Source organism: Tyto alba, unplaced genomic scaffold (genome assembly GCF_018691265.1).
Source record: "Tyto alba isolate M040663 unplaced genomic scaffold, T.alba_DEE_v4.0 Super-Scaffold_38, whole genome shotgun sequence".
NCBI classification, from domain to species: Eukaryota; Metazoa; Chordata; class Aves; order Strigiformes; family Tytonidae; genus Tyto; species Tyto alba.
The window spans coordinates 28,762,696-28,785,807 of record NW_024881313.1 but is presented as its reverse complement, the minus strand read 5'-3'; the positions used below and the strand labels follow the sequence as shown (position 1 = coordinate 28,785,807).

The window sequence follows — 23,112 nt, the reverse complement described above, 5'->3', positions numbered from 1 at the left end:
TGATTCTATCTCCTGCAAAGATTTATACAGAACTATGGCATGGTCAATGGTTACAAGAAAAGCAGCTGACAAAACTATTTAACTACAATACACTGTGCAGCTACTGGAACTGCCATTAAATGTTCACAATATTTCTTTGTCAACATCACTGCTCTTTTTTGCTTATGACTTCTTTTCTGCCTGCTGATCTTACTGGACTAGGGAACTTCCAGATATTCTCATATATTTAAAATGAGTAGCCTAGAATTTCTGACTAAAAATATTCTATAGTAAAGAGGGGTTTCTGGATGGTTATTTTTTTTTTGTTTACATTTCTTTGTATTGTTAAAAAAGCAACAGTCACAAAATGCATGTGTATATACTATGCTTTGGCAAAGAACAAAAAGTTATCTTTTTTTTTTCTTTTTTTCTAGTGTCTCTAATAGAATCATAAACTTTCAACTGCTATTAATAGCCATAGAAAATTTACATTTGGAAAAATAAGCAAACAAAGGAACAAACAAACAAATCCCTCTCCTTCCTTTATTAATGAGGAGTGAAAAGCGGTTACTCTAGTCTTTTATGTAACCGTAGCATACTTACATTTTATCTAGTGACTCTTAAGAGATCCTTATAAGATAACATAAAGTTTGACTTTTGGATGGGAGAGATTTACTCTGGGAAACTTGAGGAGGAGATGAAACAATAATGTGTGGAAAAGGAAACTTTCTAAGAGATGTATGTTATTCAACAATCCCTTTTATGGGTGTAAGGGACTCTTTCATGAAAACAGATGTAAAGTACGAGAACAGAGCTCAATGGAAACTTGTGGACCTTTCTATCAACCCCTTAACCCCAAAGCTTAGTTTAGCATTGGTCATCCTGGGAAAATTTGACAGATATTTCAAGGGCAAATATCCAAACTGTACAATCTCACCATTCATGTGAAACTGTTGCTACTTTTACCTCTAAGAGTAAAAAAAAAAAAAAACACATTATGGGATGTTCTTTTTCATAAAATGGGAAGGGAATTAAATAGAGAATTGTGAAACTGGACAGGAAGTGTGTCACTATTTTTTTTCTACTTATCTTTTTTGAGTTTTTCAAGGTTCTTAACTCTTTTTCATTAAGAAGGATTTGTAAATAATTATTAAGCCCTTTAGAGCCTGGAGACTTCTGCAGAAGAATGAGTGTTTAACTCTCTAATGGTTGTGGACTGGAACTTGAGCTACCTAGTCATTTGTTGAGAGGCATTAGCTAAATTGCAGAGAGCTTGTCTGGCAGTCATATTAATATCCAAGGCCATGGTCATCAGATTGATACTGACCTTAGCACATGCACAGTCCATGTTTGCAAAAAACATTTTTTTACTCCCTTGGGATTTTTATATGACATCTTATAAGAATTTTACAAGAAAGTACAAAAATTTATAAATTAAAACAGAATTATTGTGTATTTTCTGTTGAGGTGGTATTATGTATGCATCCAAGGCCACTTCCTTTCACACTGCAAAACACAGTTTCTACTCTTGTTTGATCACAACTTTTTAGAATTTTAGTCTGGAATAGACTCAAGACCTTCCCTGACCTTAGCTAAAGCAACCTTTCCTTTCCCAGTTTAATTCCATTACTTATTCAAATGTTTGCATTCACTATTTAGGACATTTTAATAACATAATGTGTGGAAACATTGAAAACAAGTCTCCAGTTCAAATCTAATTAATTAATTAGTATATAGTATGGACATATTGCAATACTAGCTCCATAGAAACCTGAAGATGCGCAAAAGGCAGAACATTGTCTATTACATTCTGAAGAAGAAGATAATGAAATAATTTGATTTTGCAAAAAGAAAACTGTAAGAATGTAAGTGAGAAATATTTTAGGAAAAATTCAAAACTGTTGATTTTTTTCCAAACACAAGATGTCTTATGGCTATCTTCAGTTCTCTTTAATCTGTGTTGGTTTTTGGCTCTCATTGTTGGTCATTGCTTTTACCTACGTTTGCAACTGGCCCTTTGGCATTTTTTCAATATGCTTCATTAAATACACTATAGTAATTAACTACCCTGAACTCCTTGAATGCTACACATTGCTGCCACAAGGTACCTATGTGAGAACCCATGAACGAGCTTCTGAGGAAGATGAACATGAAGTCAACAACCTGGTAGTTTGGCTGTTTCTACAGTGTCATGGAACAAGATTTTATCATTCAGTAGACTCCTCTCTTGCTTTGGAATATTCCCAAGGTCTGTTATAAGGCTGCTTCTCCTCACATTTCCATCAATAATCTGTACTGAATAAAGCAGACAACTAGTCTTAAAAGTGTGTCTCAGAGGATATCACTCCTCACTACCAGAATCAGGAATACTATTTTTTGACTGTCAGTCACAATGACAAATCATATCTCCCCAGTCTCTCTTCCCTACTGCATTTTTATATCACTTCTTTTTCCATGTAATTCATAAATCCTTAGTTTCTGGTAAGTCTTTTATGTGACACTTTATCAAGTACCTTTTTATGACTCTGATAATATAACCCATATCTTCGACTCCTTTCTGTTGAGTATTTCTGTGACGGTAGAATATTTTATTTATTTATTAAAATAACCTAAACAGGTTGGAAAACAATTGGAAAAGGGGAAGTGGAAAGATAACAAAGGGACAAATTTCAATAGTGGGAACCTCAAGGGTATGAACAACATGCTCAAGTATATTTCTTGCAAATTCAAGTTACATTCCTTGTACCCAGATACTATGAGTTGTAGATGAATTCAAAAAAAATAAATCCTCAAAAGATAATCCTGCTCATTTTATGACATTCAGAAATGGGTTGCAGAAGCAGATAGTCAGATCCAGACAGTTGAACAGTGAAGTTTGGGATTTAAGATGGGAAATGTAATAAAGGCTCTCATTTTGGTTAAAGATTTTATATAGCTGACATTGTGCAAATGTGCAGGGATTCCTACAGCAGTCGGAGTATAACTATAACCAGTTCTAGATTTTTATCCAAATGCTAAATCAAAATGAATGATAGGTGGCTTCAGATACATGGATTAAAAGATTGATGCAGGCACAATGTTGGGAGGAAGAAGTAGTGTTGTCCCACTCTAAAGATTCTTTGTTGTCATTTGCCCTGGGGAGCATCTCCTGCAGTGTTGTAAGAGGCAATACTCTCACCTTAGCATGCTTATATACACCCATCTAAATTCAATCTGCTTTCTGGGGGACTTGAACTCAATCTTCTGATTTGCTATCTGCTTTGTTCTCACAATATTATTATTCTTATTTTTAATTTACATTGTCATTCTGAGGAACCATTTAAGCCATACCATTCATAACTGTTCAGGGGCCTGCAGAGATCACCAAGAAGACCATCCTCTCTCGAAAGATACAGATTTCTTACAAAGGCAATATTAAAAGGCAGTGCTAGTTTGAAAAGACAAATATCTAACTGAGGAAAGTGTGGAGGAGAGACAGACAACTTTAAAAAAAAACAAAAAAACAAACAAAAAAAAAAAACATTAACAACAAAGCTTGTAGGGAGGACTTGGAAGTCAAAAAAAAACACTAATAGAGACAGCCTGAGAAGAATAGGCTTTCTTGCTAATAATGAGCCAATTTAAGATATTTTTACTACTTTATCTGACATCTTTCCTCTGTGGGAGTGCTAAGGTAGCAATAGCAATGTTTTAGGATCATTCCATTTGATCATAACAAACAGGGATTTTTGAAAGAGGAAAGCAATTAAACAAAGACATGCTTGTTTATATTAATACAACTGTTGTCCTTGTCAAATAATCTTAGTTAAGTCAGCTAAATGATTTCACAGCTGTGTATTGTCTCTTTGGAAAAAAAAAAAAAAAATTGAGAAATTCTTCTTCCTAAAATTAATGTATCTATCAATATCTTTGGCTGAAGACAGGCAAATTGCCAGCAGGTACTGCATAAATTTCTCCGACTTCTCCCAGGAAGGTCTCCAATTTGTAACATGCCTGATTTTCAGATGATGATCTCCGGAGGCTGCTAATCATGTTGTATCATGGGCACACAGACATCCTCAAGCTAACTGCAAGACACGTTCTCATGACTTACAGAAACAGCACAGACCTTGTGTGGTTATAAAGGCAGGCTGAGGACATGGGTAGTTGGGAGCAGTTTTCTGCTACTGTGTAGAGCTGTGCTAAGAGGAAGGGAGGAAAAGCTGAGTGGTGGGTGAGAAACACAAGTGAAGTGACTGCAAGCTGACACTGAAGAGTACTACGTCATGAGTTTGAGTAAGTGGTGGTGCGGAGCCGCGGACGAACGACACGCCGAGACGGGTTCAGTGTGGGTGATAGAGCATCAATCAATGTGTGTGTTTATTGGTCCAGGGTACATATATTTATACAGACAATGATAATTATTATGCCTACTAGTCACTAGCTGATTGGCTTAAGCTCTAAAGGTCATATTCGCACGGTCCACCTACTTGCAGTTAGCTTACAGCACAAGCTTCTCATAACACTAAGTTTCTCATGCTACTTGTTTTTGATACACGACAGTACCGTAACACAATGTTTCTCAGACCACCGTTATCATAACACTAGGTTTCTCAGACCACTATTCCTAATTCCCCTTAACCTGTTTTCGACACACCACGGTACACAGGGCTGAAGCGTCCTTGACATTCCTCCTGTATCAGCAGCTGTGAGCAGCTGCAGGCAAACCCTAGTGAGGCTCAGCATCAGCAGCTAGAGCAGGCTCTGATCATACAATTGCTCGGTGGGCTCAGGACCCTTGTCTCTAAGCCATTCTCCAACAATTCCCCCTTTTTCTTTTTGTATGAGCAGAGCCTGCGCTAACGTTCATTCAAAGATTTTCTTAATACATGACAAGGCACAACTTAGGCATGCAGGCTTACAATCTACTGGCTAAAGGCACAGGACCCTTGTCTCTGAGCCATTCTCCAACATGGTGGGATTGTTTTTTTGGTAACAGGGAAGGGGGCTACAGGGGTGGCTCCCTCTGAGAAGCTTCTCAAAGCTTCCCTTGCTCCAAGTCAGCCCCACCTCTGCATTAAAACTGATCCAATAAGCTGCGCCTCTGTGATAACATATTTAAGAAGGAACCTGATGATGGGGAGTCAGACTTGTGAAGAGGAGTTGTGGCAGCTGCATGAACACCATGGTCAGTGGAGGAATGGAGGAAGAAAGGAGGGGGGAGGTGTGCCGGAGCAGAGACTCCCCTGTATCCTGTGGTGAGACAGCAGGGCAGCTCACCCTGCCACCCATGAAGATCTATGGTGGAGCAGACAGTGATTTTTGGCCTGTGAGGTGCTTCACATGGTTGACCAAGGTGACCGTGCATGAAGAAGGCTGGGATCTTGTGGGAAAAATTAGCCTCCTCTGTTGTAGTTCAGCACTAGGAGGATTGCAGCATGCAGGCGTGTCCCACACTAGAGCAGCTCGGGGAGGGCTGCAGCCTGTGGGAGGGAATCCAGTTGGAGAAAGTTTGTGTCCCATACCGGAGCAGTGTAAGGAAATGTTGTGGCCCATGGGAGGGACTCACATCAGAGAGGGTTTGTGGAGGACTTTCTCCTGTGAGAGAGGAACCATGCTGGAGCAGGGGGAAGAAGTTCCAGAAACTCCTCCCACCAAAGATGGAAGAAGCAGCAGCACTGACTGCACCCCCTGTTCCCTGCCCCTGCGCAGCTGGAGGAAAGAGGTAGAGATATCGGGAGCAGAGCTGAGTTCAGAAAGAAGGGAGGGGCGGGGGAATGTGTTCTCAAGATGTGGCAATGCTTCTCAGTGACTTACTCTGTTAAATGTTGTTGTTAGTCTCTATAATAAATCTATGGGGTTTTGTTTCTTCCCTAGTGAGTCTGCCTTTTGCCCATGACTATAATGGGTGATTTTTCCCTCCTAGTCCTATCTCAAATTCCAAGCCTCGCATATTCGTCTCTTCTCATCACTGGGAAGGAAGAAAGGAGTGAGTGGCTGTGTGGTGCTCAGTTGCACTCTGAGCTCAAACCATGACACTTCTCCGACACCATTGCATATACATCATAACAGAGACAAGGTACTCCATCACATTCCTGAAAGAAAAGGATGTGTTGGAGTGCAGTAGCCCACCTCCTCAACACCCATTATGGCTTGTGGGTCCTGGCATCCAAACCTACCCAGTATTTAAGCCATTTCATGTGCCTGACCCAAGACAGAAATGAATCTCAGTCCCTTGAGACAAGGACCTTTCTTGAAGTTGTCAAGATAAATAGACTTTGAATATAATGGGCAAGGGGTTTCTGACTCTGTGCCTGTGTAACTGTTGTTGGCAGTGTTGAGAAAAATGATGAATGTTGCCATTTGCAAACAAAACAAGTTTTGTTATCGTCGTTTTACCACAGTTAAAAAAAAAAAAACAACTTGATCAACACATTGTAAGGTAATGGGTTAATAACTGATTCATGTTTATATGACAGGTAATCAAGAGTCACTAGTTTAGTTGTGGAATCAGTGTAAATATTGCTTTACTCAAACTGCTGAATTGTTGGTTTGCAATATTTTGGTTTTTATTAAAACATCTTTAAATTATTTTTAAATGGAACCTTAATATATAACACAATCACAATACCAATGTGAGAGAATAGAAATTGTTCTGTAGTACTGATTTTGAGTAATATTCCAAAATCAGCTATTGAAGCACAGTACAAGTACCAAGACAGAACAGGTAGATAAAGAAAGAAAGAGAGTAAAATTAACATGGAACCTATAAAGGGAGAAAGCAGAAGGACTGGTACTTTTTTTTTTAAAAGGGGTTTATTTCTGAGATCTGCCTGTCTTTGCTCATATACATCACACACTTTATAAGAAACTCTCTTCTTCCATTCTGAAAAGGCCCAATACTAAATTCAATTAGATAATGTGATAGTCAGGCAGTATATAAATTCCTCAGTTCTTACAATGGAAAAGGAAAAGCTTTAAATATGCAAGGAAATACAGCACAGCAACTTAAAATTTCTCTTTGCTAAATTTCAGTTTTATTTAGCAGAATCTGTTAAATTCCCTTTCTCATAGATTACCACACCAACAATGCCAAATTATTTCAATGGAATAACTATTGCAATATAGCACTATGCAGAGTGAATCAGTGCAGAACAAGTGGGTCCTAACTAGTTTGCAAGCAACATCAAGAAAATGACATAGGCATATCAACTGCAAACTCATTCTGAAAGGACTGGCAGAGTGTGGCTTTAAATATGACAGAAGCCCCTAAGTGTTCTCAACACATTTCTTTAACAGGAAAGACTAAAAGCACCCTTTGGTACAAGAGAAGAAAAATGAACTTCCCTTCAAAAGCCCACCTTATCTCAACTTTGAATATTAGATTTTGAGGAGAACGATTTTTATGTTTCTTCTTCCTAAAAGAAAAAAAGACTTCAAAAAAAATCCCCAACCAAAACAAAACCAAAAAAAAAAAAAAAAAAAATGAAGGTGGCAAAAGAGAATAGGTGATTTTAAAAATATACAAAAAATAGTCAAGTGGATGTGCTTCCAGACTTGTACACGTACCCTCAGCTAAGAATGATTTTACAGACGGATTACAAAGACCCTGACAATAGGGCTTAACAACGACAATGCATGCAAAACCGAACCCATGGCATTTCAGCATTACTGTATGCAACCGAGAGCCTTCCAATCAGCCAGAACAGTGGGATCCACCGAGGAATCATGATCAAGTAGCTATTAGGCCAAATGGTATTGTCAGAATTCCTCAATTTATGCAGCTTCTTTCAGAGAACTGAGTCCTGAAGCTTCCAAATATCAAAAGGGTTCAATATCGAATAGAACATGTATTTAAGGAAAATTGGCCCCCAAATTACTATGCTATTGTCATTTGTTCTTTTTCAGTTCACTTAAAGGGTAAAGTGGAGACTATTTTTAAAATTCAATATGAAAAAAATTACAACTGAAGTTTCTTTAGAAAAAAAGTTAATTTAACCAGCTGCATCTCTCTTTTGTACTCTCTCAGATGTTAACTTGAATTATAGTTTCCATGGTTCTCATGCTTTTCTGTTGTTTGTCATTTACGTTTTGGAAAACTTAGCACAATTTTAGGTTTGAACTAATTTGTACTCCTTTGGCCAAGCCTGAGGCCCTCCAAACTCTTCTGGAAAAGTACCATATTCACAGTCACTCTGGCAAAGGTCTGCCTGGATTCCTTTCAAGTAACACAAAAGCTGTGCAGCATGCTATTTAACGCCGTATCCTTTTCTCATTGAAGTCTGCTGCAGAGCTCCAATTGACTTTGCTGGGAGCACAAAAGAACCCCAGATGCCAAACTGATTTGGCTACAGCTTTAATAAGGGGATTTTGCAGCATGCGGTATAATCCATCTTTGTAGAAGCTCAGCACTGGGACGACCATGCACTCTGACGGTCTTCTTGTCTCCTGTTCAGCTGGCCCATTCTCGCTGGCCAGTGCATCCAGGAGGAAGTCGACACTCGGTTTCTCTGTCTGCAGCACTGCAAGTGCTGCAGACCACAGTGAGGAAAGGACTCTTGGATACAAGAAAGATGACAATGTCTAACGTGAGAGTAAATGAGCATCCCACACACCAGGTTTGCATTTCTCATCTAGGCACTCATTTAGAAGCTTTTCATGATCTGCTGCTTGAATAGTAAGGGGAAAGAACTGAGCAGTTTTTACAACCCAAATTACAAATTGTATTGTACAAACTAAAGTTTTATTTGACAGAGGAGAGTTATAAGCTGTTCATGATACAATCTATATTTTGCCTCATAAAGTAAGTACAGATATATGGGAATAATAAGGTGAAAGGATCACATTTAAGGAGGGTACAAGTTACATTTCTCACATTTAAAAAGCTTGCCAGGGAACTCATCCCACCAGGAAACAGGGCCACTGAAAGACAGAAGCAGTTCCCTACTTGCATGGATTCATTTATGTCTCTAGGAACGTGAGTGCTAGTGCAGGTAGAAAGTCTGAGAGTCAAGCAAGTGGATAGAAGTACTTCAAGGTGGACCCTTTGTCCCTCCGTCTGCAAGCCTGGAACCCTCAACATAAGGAATCTCCAGGAAAAGATGTGAGTGAGGATGACAGAGTCAGAGGGAGGGCACCCTTATTCTCAAGAGCTCCACTGTGGTTGTATGGGGCTGCTGCAACAGAGCTGCAATTTAAAGAAACTCAACAAACAGAAAAAAAATAACAACCTCTTCAGTTGCCATTTGGCTAAAAGGAAGAAGAAAATCAGTTTAATTTTGCACTTCTTGTAATGGAAAGCTAAAATTTTTACATGAAAATAAGCAAAAATATTGAAAAATATTTTCCCATATGAGCAGAAATATTTTACAGAATACTTCAATTATTTATGGCACTCAGCATCTTTGAATTTCACAGTTAGAATGCTGTGACAAAGTCATTGTATTATGGCTTCCCGTAAGGCCACATGTATAATCATCATTTAATAGTAAGAACAACTGTAGTCTTACACAGGTTCTCACTCTTCCTAATGAATCAACTCTAATTTCTCTAAAAAAATTGGAATAACACAATTCCTTTCCAGACAGTTTTAACTATTTGTTCAAAGAACCCTTCCCCCCATAAATACCTCATCCCCTTTATAAAGCAGTACAGTTGTAAATGATACAGCTTTGCTCAGTGTTGTCAAGAACTCCAAATGTTGCACAAATGTGACATTAACTCAGCATGATAATTAATAATGGTATTTGTGAAGTACTATTCTTCTAAAATTAACGATGTTTGGGATATTGCAAGGAGGCACATTTCCAAAACAGACCTTAAAATTAGACAGATTGCTTCTGCAAGGAAAGATCAGTGGAATATTCCCCTCTTTCTGCTCCAGGGAATGTTCCAATCACAGTTTGCACTCTGGAGTTGCTAGGGTTTCTGATTTTGGGAAAAAATAAAATAAAATTTAAAAATCAATTATTAATGAATACAAGAAGATGAAAAGAAGCTTGTTGCACTTTTGCACAAAGTAAAAAAACCCAGAGAGGACTTCTAATTAAAAAACAATTCCACGTGGAATCATCACCTTTTTTATTGACCATTAGTGTATAGATGTGTGTAAATCAGTTTAACATTAGTCTCCCAAAACTATCACAAAAGAGATAGCACAAAGTTAATGTATTGCAACATTGTGGTCATGAAGGTTATGCCATCAGTTACAGAAATCTTGTCTGCAGAGGATATTATATCAATTGTCTTGTTTTCATTAGCCTCATGCAAATGTGAAATCAGAGATTGTCCCACTAGTCACAAACTCATTGCAAACTCATTGCAAGAGGCACGATACTATTGATACGCATGCAGAGACACTCAAAGGAGAGATGGCCAATTAGTGTGATTAAAGTGGATGAAGCAGGTAAGTAACCATTACTTTTACCAGTAACCATTGTTGTAAACAACAGGAGGAAAGGGCAATGCTTAGAACAGGAAAATACAGAAAAGAGGACTAATGGAAAGAAATAAAACAATTGAAAAATTTTAAATACATATTAGTAAGGGGGTTTTGCTGGTCAAAACTCTTTGTTGCAGATTCATGTGTGTTCTGGTTGATATATACTTATGCACAAAGTAGCCTTTTCATTACTTTACATGGATGTTTGCTAAACTCAGTGGCGGAGGTTCCAACATATGTGTCATTTAAAAATTAGAAAAATACTACCAAAAGAATCATTAACTTAATTTTCCAAATGAAATTACAGTAAGTTTTCTTTTTTTGTTGTAGATGTTGTAGACATTCCAGACTCCTCTTGTAACTTCCTCTAAGTCTTTATCTCCAAGTAGAAGAGCATGATGTGTAACTATGGTGGTAATACTGGTTTGAATAAAACTGAAGTTAATTTACTAACTGGCCTATCTCTTAGATGAACTCAAATAAAGTTGAACTTTATGAACAGAGGAGAAGTAGAGACTGAAAGTAACTACTACTTGGGTTAGTAATATAGTTTAAACATCACATTTTTTCACTAATCACTAGTTTAAAAGAAAGTGTAAGCAGATTAAGAAACAAAAAGCAATTGGACCTATTAATAATCATACTGAATGACAGAGGAAAAAAGGAGCAGTTAAATTCCCTAACTCAATAAGAATCAACTTTCTTTTGTGGAAGAGATTTATTTATTGAAAAAATTAAATAAGTCATGAAGATAAAATAACACATCCTCATATAGTGTTAGATGTTGACTTCAGGAGACCTTACATCTAAGGATCTGGTTGAAAAAGTAATGTTTTGTCTCTATTTTAATGAATATGATGTTATTCAATATTTCTTTTTGCCTTTGAATGGTCCCTTCCAAAAATATCTGCTACCTGCAAGTAAAAGCAAGTTATCACACTGCTGAAACATTAAAGAATGCAAAGGTTAAAGTAGGATACCCAAACAAGGGTCACAGCAAGGTCATTGTGTGATATGTAATACAGCGATTTCTGCTGTTATATTGGTCCACCCTTATTCTTGTGACCTGTTCCAGTCATTTCACTGAAAATACACGTGAAGCAAGAAATACAACTGAGTATATATAGGAATTGCAAAGTATGTCATGAAATGATTAGAAACAATCTTTTCTATCTCCAATTAGCCAGATACAATATTTTAACATATCCTGAACAGGACTGGTTTTGGCAATGTGCATAGCCTGTTTGAAATGTCTCCAGTACAGAGCCTGAGAGATGATAAAAATCTCACACAAAATTATTTATCTGTACTGCACAGATTGAAGAAAGCTTTGTCCTTTTTATTTGGGACAGTTTAATCAGATGTCTTTGAATATGCTGGATAGAATAAAGTAAGCTTAATAAACATGCACTGGCTGAAAACTTCTTTGTAATAGCTCAATATTTGTTTCCCTTTCTTTTCTTAAAGCCTTTGAAATAAACCATTTGAAGCTCTGTTGTGTCTGAACTTCTCCTGCACTGAAGTGCATATAGAGATGAGAAGAAAAGCCAAGCTGACTATTGTGATCATGCTTTTCTTTTTGGCTTGAGAGATAAGGCTCCATAGAAATCTGCCATGTGGTACTGAATTTAAGAAGATGAGCAAAGCAATGGCGTGAAGCTTCAGGCTTTCAATAATGCTGCTATATTTATATGAAGATACAATAATAGTAAGGAAAAAGCCTCTGCCCCAGTTAAAAAAATAGAGGGACTAATCCTGTACCTCTGAGTATAATGGGAGTTTTGTTATTTCCCTCAGAGGAATCAGAATATAGTGTAGAGAATTCTATACTATACTAGGTTCAGTACACTCAGACACGAAGGTTAAAAAGACACTCAGTGCCAGTGCCTCTAATTCTCACATATTGAGATTCCATAGGTTTTCATACAACTTCTTCCTTTATCTCTACCGTTTAAAAATCTAAACCAAGCAAAAATAGTCAGTTCTTGGGATTTTTTATCAAATGAACCAGATTCTGGTTTTGCTTCCATTTAGTAAGTCATTCCCAAGAATGACTTCACTAAAGTATATGGTTTTACCTACATTTAAAAGAACCTGCATAACATTAGATATATTTACATTTACAAAATTAGATATATATACACACATGTAACTATTTTTATATGTATAGTTATATACATACAGATAAACTATATATTGAAAGTGAAATTGTTTTATACATGTTGCCCACCTTTCAAGTTTTTTTAACTTATGATACAGTCATAATCATTATTTTATGAATAAAGATGTCCTAGCTATTGGAAGATGTTACCTTCCAGATCTAAATGAATATTTTAACAATTTAATAATTTATAAAATATGTAAGCAGCCAATGAGTCAGCAGCAATCCCTTTTCCACATTGTTTGAATGATTTTGGTCAAATCCAGGAAGGGAAAACATATTAGAAAGGGCTAAAGTACAATACAGAACAGTTTGAACTTAAAGCACCTTTTCATCCTGTCTGTATGTCATCTTAGAAATCTGACCTAAGAAATCAAGAAATAAAATATTACTAAGCAATAGATAATTTAAAATTCTTCTTTATAATCATTCTATCGACTTTCAATTACCACTGCATGACTCATTCTTTTTTTTTTAATGCAAATTTATTATGCATATCAATTAAAACACTGGTTTTAATGTTTCTTCACAAAGTTATGATAGAAGCATATATGAATAATATGCAAATAGAAAGGGGTAATGTTATTTTTCCAGTTAGTAAACTAGTCTAATTTTGGTTAGCTACATATTAAGATTTTTACCTCTACATATATTTCCTGAAATATAGAAAATTACACTTAAACACAAGAAAAAACTTTTTTACTGTAAGAGTAATTGGGATCTGGAGCTGGATGCTCAGAGTGGTTCTAGAGTCTCCAACCTTGGAGATACTCAAAACCCATCCAGACAAGGTCTTGCGCAACCCACTCTAGATGACTTTCCCTGGAGCTGGAGCATTGTACTAGAGAATTGCCTGGGGTCCCTGCCAACCTCAGCCATTATGTGATGTTGTGATGTTTCAAAATCACTCTGGTATGATTCATATATTGTAAGAATATATATGTTACAATCTGAGGGTTTGACATACAGCCAATGGTCTTTAATCCCAGGGATTTTTGATGCAGAATAGAGGTGCAGATTTTATCTCAGTCGAGTGGGCAGAAGATTGTTTCAGTTAAAGTAGATAGACCACATAAACCCAGAGTTTATATTCATTTTATGTTCATTGTGGAACAATGTGGAACACTGTGGAACAATGTACCTGATTCGCCACAGAATTATTCTAGTGTGGGACAGAGTACTACACTTAATCTCACCCATGTTCTTCTGATGAAAAGTAAACATTTTCATATTAACAACTTTGAATAAACTGAACTCTTGCCATGAAAATACTTATGCAGTTATGTGTGTTAATCTTGGACCCTAAAATTGTATTTATTTCACTGCTGAGCACCAGCCTGTTTGCAAGCTGCCAACACAACTCAGCCAGAGTGGACACTGCTGCCCAAGGAGAAGAGGATGAAGGTTAAAAATGAGAGAAGTTCTGAGATGTACCTCCAGCAAACATCTCGAATACACTTCCTCAACTATTTTATTTTGGCTTAATCGTTTCTGTATCAGAATCTATGAATTTATTTGTGGTTGTTTGTCAGGGCTGAGAGCAGCCATGGGCCTCCTTATACCTGCCCATCCAGCTCGGGGTCTCCCCCACCCCACCCGTTTCAGGCCCACTGGGGCTGTCAGTCCCTGCTGCTGGTCTCCAGCTCCCCACTGCCCTGCCCTGCCTGGCCACGGGCCCTGTCGAGCTGAGCTCACTGCTGGGACGATGTCCCAGCGCCAGTTGGGCTGGCCCTGTCCCCAAGGAGATGCCTGTTGCCTGGGGCTGACCCGCTGCCCACCGGCTGCCCTGCTCCTGGCTGGGGCTGGGACAGGCCCTGTCTGCCAGGCCCTGTGAAGACATTTCACCTAATGCACTGTTCATGAATTTCTCACTTCTTGTTACTTCTTATTTGTGACCATCAGAGGTACGTGGCATCTTTACTCCTTTGTGCCTGGGTGACAAACTATAAACAGAACAAAGTTTGCCATTAAAGGGACAAAATAAATATTAAACATGTCCTTCTTGCACAGGAATAATGCTTTTGGTGTAAAAACAACCACTGTCCACATGGAGAATCACCTGACCTCAAGTGGTCACATGAATAAAAAGACATTGTAAAAATAAGTACAAAGAAGAGTAACCCAGGTAGTTGAACCTGAACAACTCTTTGAAGCACACCAGAGTGCCTGCTCCGTGGAGGAACATCCGCAGGCCAGAAGCTCATGTATCAAAGAGCATCTGTCCCATGGGCAGCCAGTCGCTGGCAGGTGACTGCTGCTTTTCTATAAAACATATTTGTACAAGATATATTGAGTATACCACTTCAGGTTCCCAAGGTCTGTCTCTGCTGACAGAATTGCTTTCTGTATCTACAGAGAAATAAAGTATATTTTGACTGCTAAGATGTGTAAATTGTTCAGTACATACGGAACATTTTTTACCTCTGTCTATGTTGGCATTTTACACACAGAAGTTTTGGAACAAGTCTCCTTTTTAAAAGGGAATATCCAGTGAATATTTAGAAGGAAAAGAGAATGTTTGTTAAACTTGTTTTAAAATGTTTCTAATGAGGCTATATAAACCACTCATGTTTTCAGCAAGGCAAATATATCTGATGGTACACAGAATTTATAAACATTGAAAATTAACGGGAAATTCCAGACTGAAAGAAACATCCATTTCTTTGCAGGTGAAGCCAAAAAAGTAAGTTTTAGGCATGTTTATAGTACCCTCTGATGGAAATAGAAAGCATTACAACTCCTCCACAACGTTTATTTCCTTAACTGTAAAGACAGCAAAGATACATTTTGGTACATTTGTAATTTCATACACAGATGAAATAAAAATTATTTTAAAAAAGCTTAGGAGCTCTGTACACACAGAAAAATCTTAACCAATATAATAACCTCTTATTTAGGTCAGGCTTCCTCAAGTAAAGAAACAAAACACAATAAATGAGCTCTTTCCAGCTAATCAGTGAGAAACCTTCCCAAAGATACACAGTTCTGTTCTTTTCATTTTATACTATAATTATCTTTATTTCTGTTTCAAAAGAATTAGAAAAAACATGATATTTTTAACACTTTATTAGGTTACCTATCAGTATTCATACAATTTGTTTGTTGAGATGAATCGTTAATATCCCTCAGAAACACAGTTTAAAATTACAGAATGTCAAGTGATTTTTATGAAAATAAAAATTAAAATTACCAGAGAATTTTCTTCACAATCAGTACTACTTTTAAGGTTTAAAATAAAAGCAAACTTACCAGAATTTCTTTTTTCCTTCTCTCTGATTCATAAAACACTTCAAAATTAACTTTCGGCAATAATTGTCAGGTCACTGAGAAAGTATTTTACATACGAATGTTAGAAGGGTGAATATTTTTGAAATCTGACTGAAACTCCATTTCAGTGCTTAGCTAGGTTTTCTTTAAGAGAAACAGTCAGTGCATTAGTTTTACTTGGTTGTGGTGGATAGGCCCTATTCTACAAAGCATTTAAGCTGTTGCCTAAATCTTTTTTCTCTAGGAAAATATCATAAACAGATGACTAAAAATCACTAAACCCCTGACATTTATAAACAACAGAAACTTTAAACACATTGCTAATTGTTGTTGAATTGGAAACTGGTTATATTTATGGTAAACAATAAATATCTGAAATTTTCAAAATCCAGTTCAAGACTAGCTAGAGTGAGGGAAATAATTTGCTTTTGATTTGAACTCATACTTCTTCCAAAAAGCACTGTTATTACATTGGGAAATGTACATCTATTTACCCACAGGACACTGAGAGAAAGTAAAAAACATATTTTACTCACATTCATGTATTTCAGCTTCATAGTGCGCAATCATTTGAACTGAAAGAATTACTCTTATACCATTGGTGGTCAGCCTTAAAGGTGAGACTTCAAATAAACTGAATGTAACAGGTTTAGTGTTCTGGCCACAACTACATACTGTTGACTGGGATGTTCCTCTTACTGTTGCCTGAAAAATAATGAAGAAAATCTATGTCAGGATTTTCTAAAGGTATTCATTGCATTACAGAAATAATCTACTGGCTCACCAATCTTTAGTGAAATAATTTGGCTGATCTCTCACTAAATAGATACACCAAAATGGCTACTTTTAAACTGCCATGTGTTGGTTTTCTGCTGGCTTAGTGAGCAGATTCAGCTCCTCCAGGAACCTGACAAGCATCAGGGATGGTGCAAGGGAAGAAGTAGAAGTCTGTGCCTAAGAGTAAGGGAGAGGGCAGTAGCCAGGCACTAGCATGGGAGCGAGCTGTTAGATCAGCCAAAACACATTGTTAAATTCACCCTAACAGAGAATTGCCCATCAGCAGATATTCACCTCCATGTTTATATCACAAACATTATACTGCAAGATCTATGAGAGGAAAGATCAATCAAAATATACATCCTACATGCTCACCTAATCCATTTGTAGGTCAGTAGAAAAAGGGAAAGGCACTGAAGATTTACTTTATGTTATTAAGCACAGTTCCATGAAAAATATTGTGACAGAAAATAAAGAAGTAGGTGAGTGATCAAGTTCTTTAGGAAGTGGTCAGCAAAACTGCATTAACAGGAACAGATATATTAGAATTAATGAAAACTGAGTATGCAGAAATCCTGGGAGGTCTGGAATTCCTAGAGAAGGTAGAACTGTGACTTAATTCAATCAAGCTCAAGTCATTTAATCTTGGTTATGAGTTCATCACCATAGAATGTACATTTCTGGAAAATTAAATGAAGGAGATACATCGTCTGTGGAAGGACTTGTAAAGATCTTAGCAGAGCTAACCCACAGAAATCTATGAGTATAAATATTTGGAAGGGCTCAACATTTTCAGTTATATGATAGGCATGTAAGAAAAGGGGATACTATATTGAAATGTCATCTGTGCTAGAGAACAGACTTGTTTCTCTTTATTTCAGTGTGTGTTAGTCACTATCATCAGTGAAGCTCCATTACTCTAGGTCCTGTAAAAATGCAAAATGGGCTTAAAGAATGTGAGTCATTAATAAACACGATGTTATAAACTTGGGACAAAGGAAGCATTTTCCCCATTTTACAGGTAAGGGAATAAAGTAAACAGTTTGAATGATTTGTTCAAGATTGCAAAAGATATCTGTGGTAAAGCTAGGAATTTTATGGTAAATTCATGAGAATCATTAAAATGAATCTTATGTTACAGTTTATTACAAATATGTTATACATGTATTTCCTCTTACAATAGTAAATTCATGTTGCAGTTTCACAACGAGTAAGAATAAAGGAAGTATTCCTAATGAGCTCGATAGGATTTAGATCAATCTGCTGAAAAGTCCAACACTGAAAACACACTCTCTTAATAAAACAGATTGCCAGAGAACAGTTTCATTGCCATGTATTGAAATTGCAATCTAAATAATGGATAAGGACATAAGCAATTCTAAGACTGCTTGTTAAAAGAAAACTGTTCATAGACATTTACAGTGGAGAACTGAGTTTTATGAAATTGATTAACAGGTGTGCTGATTCTAAAGTAAGTGCCACAGTTTATAATATATCCCTTAAAATTTTAATGTAATGTACAGTGCATAAAATCAAGATGAATATATACCATTATGGTGTATTCCCCTGACTCTTAGAGTTAGTATGCTGCTATGTGTCATTCTCCAATTCTTACCATAAATGCCAGTTAAAACTATCTTGAAGAAATTGTCATGTAACACTTCAACTTTCACAACTCAGGAGTCAAAAAATTATTACTTATTTATCTGAAGAAAATGATTAGTTTTAGTTATCCAACTAACAAGTGACATTTTTCATCTCTTAAAATCTGAGAAAATTTTAGGTCAAGGGTTTTAGACTGGATGCTCACAAATAACATACATCACATAATGAAACAAAGAGACAGCCTTTTGTTACAGCAAGGACATGCAAGTGGAAATTCTTTGAAAGGACCTATTTTCAAAACACAGTTGTCTAGAATTTGCAAGTGATGTCAACCTCCAACACAGGTCCCTTCTTTTTGTTTCCCACATTTGAAAATTTAGTCTAAACTGTAACATACAGTTACATGTGTGCTACCAAAAACATATGTGCAAAACAAAAGAAGTCTTGGAAAATAAAATAAGGCACTGTTGCAGCCAGTGAGAAGATGGAGGAAATTATTACTTATGGCTAATAGAAACAAACTTGTTGAAATAATAGGTACAAAACTGGATCATAAAAAGTTCTCAGGATGTTGGTGTTGTTCAAAACACATAGTAAAAAATAAGAATCAGGCTTTCACAGGTTTATAACCTACTATAAAGTTGTATAAATAATACACTGAGAACCGGAACCAAACGAAATCTGGAAGGTTGAGTATGTGTGTGTTCTTACAGTGAACACAAGACTACCCAACAAATAAAAATACTGGATGTCACATGTTGACTGAAATACAAAGGTAGTATCCTAGTCTTTCACTTGCAGAACAATTTATGAGCAAGTGAAGGAAATAACGTAAAACAAAAGAAAGATTGAAGGTTTAGAACAGAATCAAAGCATGAAAGTATGAAAAATAAGATAGAAAATATACTTTCTTCATTTCACATTCTTCAACCATTAATCTGTTTTTCTAAGCGTAAGAATAGTGAGGTAATTACTTGTAGTGATATGTTTGGATTTTTAAGAAATCCAATGAGTGTTTGAGAAGATGGTAGAAGTCATGTCCCCAAATCTTAGAAGAATATTAAGGAAATCAGCTCTGCAGCAACATTCACCCTTTTAGGCATCTAAATCATATTTGGATTGCAAAATTCTGGAGGTACCCAGATATAAGATTCCATGGATGCTGACACCATCCATGATTAAATCTAGCTGCTGGAGGCAATGGCATACACTCTTTTTTGGATAAGATTTATGAACTATTTCTTCATGGTCTGTGAAAAACTAATGGAAGAAAACCTACTGTTGGTAGACTTGAATTTCTTATACAGGTTCAAGATCTTTCCTAGAAAGAAGTTAGCAGGTTAGATTTTCTGAAAACAAGTTTTAAAGGTGACATAGCAAAAGGTAACATTTTATATCTGGTTTTACCAACTACATGCAGAACCGAATTATCATTAGTACATTCCTGCTGTTTGGTCTAAAGGATATATTCCTCTCTCTTCCTGATCTATAAAATGACCTGAGTGCCAAGTCCGAACTGTTACTGTCGTTTTGGAAGAGATCCTCATAAGGCAAGGAAAGCAAAATTTGTAGGCTCCATTTATGCATGTAAACTGAGTAAGACCAGAACACAAACAAATGCATGGACAGGTCATCACCAGTAGTTTTAAACTACTAGCATGCTTCTAGCTTTGTTTTGGCTTGTGCTAACTAGTCCTCTGCCAGGCAAAGTATGGACACAAGTCAGGAGAGAGAGATCACAGACAGGTAACTCCATAACATGGTGATTCATGGAGATTCATCAATAAACAGTTTATTCTGACTTACTAATTTTTTTTTTTGCCACAGTTTTTAGGTTGGCTTTTGTTTTCGTTTTTGCTTTTGATTTTAATCTGATATGATACATAGTGATATGAACAGTAATCAGAAACCTGTGCTGCTGGTAGAGAAAACTACATTGGGTCTATACCTGAGTTTGTCTCTAGAGTGCAGATTTAGACTGACCTACGCATTTTGAGAAGAAAATAGATAGGCACCAAAAGTACAGAGTTCCACATAGCTACTTGCATTTTTTGTGTTCAAGGTATTTCTTTCCATTTGCAGCAAAGTCTGCTTGCAGTCCACACAAATGTTTCTCATCAAATACAAGGACAAATAGAACATATTTTGTTCTTTAAACCATCAACAATAATTAGTAAGGAACTTGTAATCTGGAGCTACTGCCCCTGAAGAAGAGAAACATCCTGGAACATGGAGGCTTATTAAAAAATGTTTACTGTGAATTAGTTTAATTAGAGATTAGAGTGTCCTTTGGAGGAACTATCTTCCTTAAAATAGTAAAAATCACAACCACCACTTCTAAGACCCCTGCCCAAATTAAGACCCTCACCCTGTGAGCTTGCACAGAAAAATTAAAACTCACTATAACCTTAAATCAAGACAAGGCATGTTACTAACCAATGAGGAGTAGGAGTGATAAGCAACTAACCATGTCATTATAGTAAATATACAATTGTGTAGATTGAAATTTATAAATACCTTGAAGTTCTTTTTTGTGGTCTGCTAGTTTTGTGGAATTACTACCTTGCACCCATCTTTGCACAGCTATGGAATAAGCTGATATCTTGGCTCTATGTATGAGATTGGCTTTTGCACATTGGGTAACGAACACTGCTTGAGGGACAATGTGCTGACGTGAAGTGTCAGAGAGATCTTAGACTTTTCTTTCCAACACTAGAAATGGGATCAAGTGTCTTACTGACCTCCTGAAATACATGTGAAATGTATCTCTGACTAACTGTTTATGTCACATACAGTAGATACTCAGTTTGGAGCTACAGTGCTAGAAGGGAAACTGAAGTTTTCTGTACCACAGCAAATGTAACAGAGTACACTGGCTTGTAGGAGAACTTGCACAGATTAACAAAAGAACAACAATGAAAGGGAGCTCAGAAATCAGAGTAACACATATTCCAGAGAGAGTAGGCTAAGAATACTTCTCTGTTTCACATACTTAACACCTTTGATGTTCTTTAAAATGTTGGGAGAGCACATTAGATTGGCCTGCTGGGAACGTTTGTCTTGTGTGACTGGCACATAGGAAGCAACTGAACCAAGTCATATTGTTTTTCCACCAGAAGTGTGATGATAAACTCTCCATTAGTATTACAAGCTCCTCTAGCCACTGTCAGTCTCATTGTTATTTAATCCTAAATGAAGTATGTTTTATCAATTCATCCTATGCCATGACCCTGATCAAGGTTAGATGAAGGTCTAGCTATAAAAGAGCAGGAGGTAGCAAAAAGCATTATTTTTCCTTGACAGACTAAGAAATCAGTGATGTGTACAGAAGTAAAAATTCTTCACTGCAAATACATTTCCGCAGATGTGCTCCCCATTTACTCACTAAGAGGATATTTTCATTTTTCAAAAACATTATAAAATTCTGGAACATCATAGTAAGCTTTTTCTTTCCTGTATTTTTTAAAGATGAGATTAAAGCAAGGAGTTTGGTGTTTGTTTGTTGTTTGTTTTTTTTTTTTGTTTTTTTTTTTTTTTTTTAGAAAATCCTGTTTATGGGAAATCTCTTTAAATTAATGCAAATATTTTTTAAAATATCTTTTAGAGTCAAAGAAGAAAGTGAGTCACATGGTAAAATTATCTTGCATGCTATTATCAGCGGAGATAAGCCAGCCCTCCTACTGCTTGTTGATGCATCTGTCTAGTGAAGAGGGAAAAAAAGAGAAGAAAAAATCCCTACTCTGGGGAACTGATCAGATTACAATAGTTCGTAAATACCAAGAACCAGATAAAAATTACTTCTTGGGAAGTGTGTAACAGTGCTGCAGCCCCACTATATGCTTTCCCCTGTGGCAATGAAAGTCTGAGTAAATCTTCTCTATTCATATGTTGTGCTTCCTGATTAATCAGCTATTGGATGCAAAAAAACAGCCACTATACTTGAGGTAAGATGGTACACCACCCATGAAGTATAATAAAACCAGTAAACTGCTAAACTATTGCAACTTTTAAGAATGCTGTCACTTTCTGCTACTGGGGAAAGCTACAATTTTATTTCAGAGACTTCTGGACTAAATTGCCACTTGAAAACTGTGGGATTATGATCAAAAGTGTCAGCAGGATTTCACCAGGGGTACCTACTTTGTGTTAAACTCCTTTGTGCAACCTTGCTGACATGTACAACCAAACAGAAAACATAGTAACAGTTGTTTTCTCCAAGTAACGTCCAGTATTAATAGAATCAAGGTTGCTTGTTTTAAAGTATCTTCTTAATTCAGGATTAGGTTATACTCTTCTCATTAACAATGAAGTAGGCTTGATAGGTGGACTTCAGTACTCTTCACATCTACTATAGACTTCAATTTGTTGTTTGGATGTTAGCCAACAATTTAATTTATTCCATGCTCCTAAATGACAAAGCTCTGTCAACAAGAAAAATGAAGACTATTAAAAGAGAGAGGTCATACTAGAAAAAATATCAAAAATTAATATTTTGCCAAAGTATTTGTTCAGTTTGACCAACTACATAGTCTAGAACCTTTACCTTAGCTGTCCTGGTAATGTGTCACTATCATGAACAAGTGGAAAATGCTATCAGAATCAGAGCCCTGTGAATCAACTAGTCTTGTGAATAAAGCAAAGCTTTCTACAAACTGATATTTAAATACTAAATAGTTCATAAAATGAACTGTTCTGATAAAAAAATAAAATGTTTTGAAGGAGAAAAACTATCAAGAAATACCAGGGATCATGGTAACTGATTTATTAGATCCTTGCACTTCTAAAAAAATCAACTGTCAGTGTCAAAAAACCTCTATTTGTATTGAGCTTGTGACTGAGAGAGGACCATGATGTTTCCTTTATGGAAACCGGATCAGATTGTAACTCCTTGTCCCTGTTGTCC

General features: G+C 36.6%; 1 long non-coding RNA gene across 1 annotated transcript in view; it reads right to left on the bottom strand.

The window, feature by feature from the left end:
- The window catches only part of LOC116959067, a 119,061-nt gene that overhangs the window by 48,738 nt on the left and 47,211 nt on the right, over positions 1-23,112 (bottom strand). Inside the window, exon 2 of the long non-coding RNA XR_004405622.2 lies at positions 16,364-16,532. This is a non-coding gene — a long non-coding RNA (uncharacterized LOC116959067). The remainder of the gene's footprint in view (positions 1-16,363; positions 16,533-23,112) is intronic.